This window comes from Tupaia chinensis, unplaced genomic scaffold (assembly GCF_000334495.1).
Source record: "Tupaia chinensis unplaced genomic scaffold, TupChi_1.0 Scaffold000581_1, whole genome shotgun sequence".
In the NCBI taxonomy this organism is placed as follows: Eukaryota; Metazoa; Chordata; class Mammalia; order Scandentia; family Tupaiidae; genus Tupaia; species Tupaia belangeri.
The window spans coordinates 634,988-643,352 of NW_006160097.1; the positions used below are offsets into that span (position 1 = coordinate 634,988).

Consider the following 8,365-nt stretch of genomic DNA (forward strand, 5'->3'; position numbering starts at 1 on the left):
AGAGATAAAATGGGAAAGCAAGATGCCAGGTCCAGGAATTGAACCATTGTTTGCCATTTGAGAATCTGGTGCCTTAACCAAAATGCTATCTACCAGCCCCTGAAATACATCCTTAGGGCAGTTTTCTGATCAATACACATGACTGTTTCGACGGAGCTTTAGGGTTATTGAAATAAATAGAATTTCTACTTAGTGCTAACATGAACTTCTTAAGTTCTGTTAAAAGACTCTAATTCTTCTATTATAATCTATTATATTATAAAAGACAGATCATCTTGGGCTTAAAAACATTTGTCAGTTTCTAATGATGTCTATAAGGACAAGGTCAAACGTGTGTACTGGATTCAGTAGCTAATTTAATATCTGTGTCCCCAAAATGTCAATCGATAGATTAACTTCTACATGAAGTAACATCTACAGACATTACTAGTACTCTACACTGATCAAAGACATCAAAAAATTGCTGTGGCATATATGATACATAAAGTTTTGAAAGACAACATTGAGAGAATAGCTAATAAATTAAATTTGAACTGGAGTGCTAAAAGTCCTGAGCCTTTTGGAGACTATGTCATTAGAGAAAAGTATCATATCTGTGCCCAAATATAAACTGTATGCTTATTTTTCAGAGTGAGACATGAGATATATACATGCAGTAGCCTTCTCTTTTCCACAGTTTTGCTTTCTGTTTCCACTGATCTACAATACAGTACAATAAGGTATTTTGAGAGACAAACTACATTCACGTAATTCTTATTACACTATATGGTTAAAATTGGTCAATTTTGTAAATTATTCTTGATAATCTCTTACTGTGTCCAGTTTATAAGTTAACTTTATCACAGGTGTGTATGTATAAAAAAAAAACATATATTGGATTCAGTACTATCTATGGTTTCAGGCACCCACTGAGAGTCTTGGAACATAACTCCCCCAGGTAAGAGGTGATTACTGTATATGCACATTACGTTTTTCCACTAAGTTAAGTAATATCTTAGATTTAACCTCCTCACATATTTAATACTTTTCAACTCTACTGCATTCATAACTCTTATCTGTCCTGTATAACTTATTCACTTTTATCTTAAGTTTGTGGAGCTATTCATTATTGTAGTTATATAACAAAAAAAGTATATGTTCAAAAATTAACAAATTTAAACTGCACTATAAACAAAAACATTTCTATACAGCTTAATTTGAAAAAAAATTTCAAGAGTCTAGACCTAGGGTTTTACTTTGTAATATTCTTAAGTTATGATCTCTTTTTCTTTTTTTAAGGAAAACAGTTGATACTTTTCTCAAGTCTTATTGATGAAAATTCTGTACTGTTAAGATCAATGTAGCCCAGTCCAGGATGTGGGAGGAAGGGCTGTCTCACTTTGGATACCACCTCTACATTCTTCTCACTTCCCAGATAAGCCCTCTACCACATAGGGACCAAAGAGATCTACTCCTACTGTGGATACCACAATGTTTCACACAGTAGAAAGGAGAAATGGACATGGAGTTAATTCACATTTAAGAGAAACACAGATGCATGCAGTTATAGAATCCTACTCAAAAAAATGTAGCAAGAGGTGAGGACATCACCAGATGACTAAAAATCACAGCAGAGCCTCAAGAAATATGAGAAAACCAGGAAATACTCCCCCCTAGAGAAACACAATAACTTCTCACCAACAATGGAGAAAACACAAGAAATCACCAAAATATCAGAAAAGAATTCAGATTATTTATCATAACTAAACTCAGTGAGATTCATGAGAAAACAGGCAACCAATTTCAGGAGATGAGAAAATCATTTCATGTCTTGAAGAAGGAACTCTGTAAAGAGATAGACACATTGAAAAAGAATCAAACAGAATTTCTGGAGATAAAGAATCTGTTGCAGGAAATTTTCCCTCAAAAGTATTAAGAGCAGATTAGACCATGCGGAAGAAAGAACCTCTGACCTTGAAATCAAAGTTTCTGACTTAGTCAAAAAAAAAAAAAGGAAAAATAACCATTAAAAATGAGGTCAACAGATGGAAAATCTTTGACAACATTAAGCAACCAGATATTTTCATAATGGCTATTACAGAAGGTGAAGAGATGGATAGAGGCTTACAAAATCTGTTTCATAATAGATCGGCTGAAAACTTTTCAAATTTAGAGAGGCATATAGAAATCCAAATCCAGGAAATTCAAGGAACACCAAATACATTTAATATGAAAAGAACCTCTCCAAGGTACATTATAACCAAATCAAACACATAAACAATATTTTAAAAATGACAAGAAAGTAACACCAAGGTACCTATAAAATTTACCACATTACACTAACATCAGAGCTCTCAATGAAAACAATACAGGCAAAGAAAAAATGAGAAGGTAAATTTAAAATTCTAAAAGAAAAACAACTTTAGCCAGGAATAATATACCTGGTAAAGTTATCCTTCAAATGGAAAGGAGCAATAAAATCACTCTCAGATAAGCAAAAATTGAAAGAATTCACCAAAAGTAGATCAGGTCTTCAGGTCATACTTAAGGGACTATTACCCCTGGAAAACTAGGGGATGATAATAAAGTAAGAGAACACAAAACAACTAGGGGGAAAAAAAGAGTAAGCAAATGACAAGGGTAAGTCTAAAGATGTCAACAATAATAATATTGACAGTTAATGGATTTAATTCCCCAACTAAAAGACACAGACTAGCTAAATAAATAAAAACAAACAAACAAATGGCCCCTCTATATATTGCTTACAAGGAATCCATATCACTGACAAAGATATATAGAGACTGAAAGTGAAGGGCTAGAAAAAGTCATTTCGTGCAAACAGAAATGAAAATAAAGCAAGAGTTGTGATATTGATATCAGATCAAATATATTTTATGGTAAAAAGAGACAAAGAAAGACACTATGTGGTTCTAAAAAAATTAATACACCAAGAAGATATAATGATTATTAATATTAGGTCATCAGGAAAGTCAAACATTATGTCTATGCTTTTCCATGCAAAAATGTGCCATGACTTTCCCAACAAACCAATACTTATGTATCCAATGCCAGGGCACCAAAATATGTAAAAGAAAGACTGCTAAATCTAAAGGGATATATAGAGTGCAACATGCTAATTATTGGGGATTTCAATACCTCACTGTCACCATTGGACAGGTCATCTAGACATAAAGTAAACAACTAAACAGGAGCTAATTGATACCATAAACCAAATGAACCAGACAGACACATCTAGAGCATTCCTCCCCACAGCTGGAAGATACACTTTTTTCTCTTTCCACATGGCACATTTTCAAAGATTGACCATATCATAGGCCACAAAACAAGCCTCTAAAACTTTAAAAGTATAGAAATTATATCCAGCATCTTCTCTGACCACAAAATAATTAAACTTGAAATCAACCACAGAAAGGGCCCTTGAAAATGTGCAAAATCATGGAAGACATACAATATATTCCTGAAGGACTTTCAAATACTAATAAAATTAAGAGTGATATAAAAAATTCATTGAAACTAATAAAAATGCATACAACACTCTCTATAACCTTTTGGACACAGCAAAAGCAGTCTTAAGAGGAGAGTTTATAGTCATTAGTGCTCACAAGATAAAAATAAAATCCACATCCAATAAATAATATCATATCTCAAGGGACTGGAAAAGCAAAAACAACAACAAAATTACAGAAGAAAATAAATAGTAAAGATTAGAGCTGAAATAAATGAAAATAGAAAATTAAAAAATATATACCAGAAAAATCAATGAAACAAAAAAGCTGTTTTGTTTTTTTTTTTAGGGGGTAAACAAAATTGACAAAGCATTATCTAGACTAATCAAGAAAAACAGACAAAAAAAAATCTAGATAGATAAAATTAGTAGTGAAGCTGGTAATATTACAACTGATATATCAGAAACTCAAAAATTACAAAATATTACAAAAAGTGCCCACATGCCAACAAACAGGAAAACCTAGATGAGATAGTCAAATACAGGTTACCTAAGCTGAACAAGAATGAAATAGAAAGCCTGAATAGTCTAATAACAAGTGATAATATTGCTTAAGTAATTAATAGTCTCCCAATTTAAAAATAAAACAAAAAAGCAGTTCCAGATGGCTTCATTTCTGAATTCTACAAAACTTTTAAAGAACTTAATCCAGTACTCCTCAAACTATTTCTAAAGATTCAAATGGAAGGAACAGTCTAAACTTGTACTATGAAGTTGCCATCACCTTGATATGCAAACCAGAAAAGGACATAATGATGAAAGAAAACTGCAGACCAATATCCCTGATGACTACCAATGCAAAATTTTCAATAAGGTACTAGTAAATCAAATACAACAGCACATTAAGATTATACACTGTGACTAGATAGGCTTTATCCCACGATGCAAGAATGGCTCAACATATGCAAGACAATAAATGTAATACATAACATTAACAAAAAGGAAGATTAAAAGCCATATGATCATATCTATGGATGCATAAAAAGCATTTGATCAAATATAACATCTCTTTATAATTAAGACTCTCGGCAAAATAGGGATAGAAGAGACATTCCTTAACACGATCAAAGCCATATGTTACAGACTCATTACTAACATCATATTGAATGGGGAAAAGTTGAAAGCTTCCCCACTAAAAATGGAAATAAGACAAGGCTGTCTACTTTCTCAATTTGTTTTAACATAGTGCTGGAAATACTAGCCACTGCAATCAGAAAAGAGAGCAAAATAAAAAGGCATTTTGGATAGGAAAAGAAGCTGTACTGTCTCTTTTTGAAGATTATATGATTATATATATAGACAATCCAAAGGAATCAATGAAAAAACTTCCAGAAGTAATAAATGAATTCAGTAAAGTAGTAGGATATAAAATTGATATACAAAAATCTGTAGCATTTTTATACAACAATGAACAGACAGAAACAAAATTGAAAACGGCAATCCCATTTACAATAACCACAAAACAAATAAGATGTTTAGAAACAGGGACTAGCAGTTAGTGCAATGGCTATGTCGCTGAACTCCCATGTTGTTGACCACAGTTCAAGTCCCAGACTCGGTGGCTTAAACTCATGCCAGGCACATGTGCATGCATGCCCAAGATCCTAAAAGGAGAATGTAGAAGAAGGGATTGTGGCATGGCCATCCGCCCTGGAGGTGGGGGGAGTGATTTCTCATTTTCTGTCTCTCTCTCTCTCTCTCTCTACCTTTCTGGCGAGTGCACACACCTTATAGCAAAAACATCTCCAAAAAAAAAAATATGAAAAACTGAAAAAAGAAAGGAATGGAGTATAATAAAAATACAAATAAAAATGGAAAAATATCCCATGTTCTTGAATTGAAAGAATCAATATAATAAAAAGTGTCAGTTATACTCAAATTAACTTACATATTAAATACCATTTCAATCAAATTGCCAGTGACGTTCTTCACAGAAGTAGAAAAGTAATTAAAAAATTTGTCTGGAAACATAAAAGACCACATTAGACAAGGGAATACAGTGCAAAATAAATAAATAAATAAATAAATAAAGTGGGAGGCATCTCAATACACAACTTAAAAATATATTGCAAAAAATTCAGAACAGTATGATACTGGCACAAAAATAGACACAACAGAACATGATAGAGAATTCAGAAATAAACCTCAATTCATGAAGCCAATTGATCTTTGACAAAAGTATAAGACAATGTAGTGGAGAATAAAAAATCTTTTCAGCAAATGTTTTTGGAAGAACTGGGTATCTACCTGCAAAAAATGAAACTGGATCTTTATCTTTCACCATTAACATGAATCAACTCAAAATGGACTAAAGATTTTAATGCAAAACCTCAAACTATAAAACTTCTGGTAGAAAACTTAGGGGAAACGTTTGAAGACATTGGAGGAGGGAAATATTTATTTCATAAGAGTCCTAAAGCACAGGCAATAATCCCCAAAATAGACAAGTGAGATTACATCAAGCTAAAACCTTCTTCACATCAAAAGAAATAACAATTAGAGTGAAAAGACAACCCTCAGAATGGGAGAAAATATTTGTACATTATTTCTCAGACAAGAAATTGATAAACAAAATATATAGGGAACTGAAGTGGATCACCCATATAAAAATGAATAATCCATATAGAAATGGATAAATAAACTGAATAAACAACTCTTCAAGAAGACAAGAAATGAACAAAGGCATATGAAAAAATGTCCCGACTCTTGTCATAGGGAAATATAAATTTAAACCATGATGAGATACCATTTGACCCTAATTAGAATGGTGACCAATAAATAAACCAATAAATAGATAAATAAATAAATAATAACAAGTGCTTCCAAGGCTGTGGTGAAAAGTTAGCTCTCTTTTTTTTTGAGAGAGGTTTTTGCTATAGAGCATGTGCACTCACCAGAAAGAGAGAGACAGAGAGACAGAAAGTGAGAAATCACCCCACAGGGGGATGGCCACACCGCAATCCCTTCTCCTCCTTTCTCCTCTCAGGATCTTGGGCATGCACATACATGTGCCCGGCATGAGTTTTAAGCCACAGGGTCCAGGCTCGAACCATGGTAGACTTCATGGGAGTCCAGCGACATAGTCATTACTCTAACTGCTGGTCTCGAAAAGTTAACTCTCTTACAATGTTGGTGGGGATGTGAATTAGCACAACCCCCATGGAAAACAATATGGAGGTTCTTTAAAAATCTATAAACAAAATTACCATATGACCTGTTAATCTAACTTCTTGTTACCCTAATAGACAGTTGGCACAAACAAAAAGTTTAGATTAATATAAGAAAACTTGAGGGGAGAGGGTCATAGATATGGCAGATGTTAGGATGGGAAAGCTGACAACCACACCTGTAAGTCTAATATACACATCTGTAAGTGTATATGAAGCCGAAGAAGAGGAATCCAGAAAGCAGCTAGTGAAACCAGAGCAGTCCCCCATATATACTGTACCACCTCTCCAATCTAAATAATCTAAATATGTTGAAGAACAGCCTGTTCGTTTACAAACAGGCTTTGCTTCCATCTGCACTACAACTAGTCCTTATATTGGCTGGTGCAAGGGTGTTTATATCTTTGTGAAGAATGGGATAATGGATACAGTACAGTTTGGAAAAGATGTATATTTCTATCTGAAGAATCCTCAAGATTTTCTTCTGAAAATGGGAGTGATTACTGTTTCAGGATTGGTGGGCTTTATTTCAGCAAGAAAAGGACCTAGGTTCGAGAGAATTGCTTATCCACTCGGACTGGACACTTTAGGAGCAACTGTTTGCTATTCAGTTCAGTCAGTAATAATTACAAAAGTAACCAGAAAAAAGGCGTATGATACAAGTCAGCAAATTTATGAAGCAGTTAGATCATTGTGGACAAAAAGAAACCAAAAAGAGTCACTTCCTGAACCTAAAGAAAAATCTAAGCTAGGAAGCTCGGCTGAGATAGAAACGCCTGCAGTAACAACTCATATCCTAAAAGATTCAATGCCTTTGCCAGGAGAACTCAGCTCTGAAGTAAAGACCAAATCAAAATCAATCTCAGGTGCTACACAATTTATACCTGACCCCAAGCTCATGGATCATGGGCAATCCCATCCAGAAGATGTAGATATGTCCAGTACTAGAAGCTGAAAATGACTCCATAGAGACTGCATAGAGAACTAGAAGATGTGTGAAGCTGCAAATGATGATGAAAAAAATCATTTAATGGGTAACTGCCATATAGAGTATAACTAAAGTTTTTCCATTACATTTTCAAATATAAAGTTGGACCAATCACATAAGTGATTAAAATACAAGCTATTAATACAATCCAAATTATTTTAAATGATTAATGAGGAGACACAGGTAGAAGTATTAGAATGCATTTGACTTTTAAAGGTATTAACTAAAAATCAAAACAGAATAAATGAAGATATAAATACCAATAAGACTAAAATGTGAAAATTCCTATGTATATGTATGTATATGGCATACATATATACACACATATATACATATATACATTTATATATGTTCTTTCTTTTCTGAATTTATGTCAGTTAAATTAGATTGGTGTGTGGAAAGATGTGTTTCCCCTTTTATTTATTTCTCAGAGATAGAATAAAATATGCATATTTTATGGCAAAAATTATATTAAATATATAATTTAACCCAATATTAAAATCCTCCTATGGATCAAATTATCTAGGTAATTTTATTAATCCTCTACTTCACAGAAACAAGCTAGGCTCTTGAATTAAGAATGAACATCTGGAGATATAAACACTGATTATCTATAAATCGCTTTTTTAAAATATTATTTATTTATTTTATTATTATTGCTTTTTTACATTTTTCTATAGGATATATGTGCTCACCAGAGAGAGG

General features: G+C 33.0%; 1 pseudogene; it reads left to right on the forward strand.

The window, feature by feature from the left end:
• The first annotated feature begins 6,814 nt into the window (after positions 1-6,814).
• Positions 6,815-7,627, forward strand: LOC102500359 (MICOS complex subunit MIC27 pseudogene; annotated as a pseudogene).
• Positions 7,628-8,365: the final 738 nt, after the last annotated feature.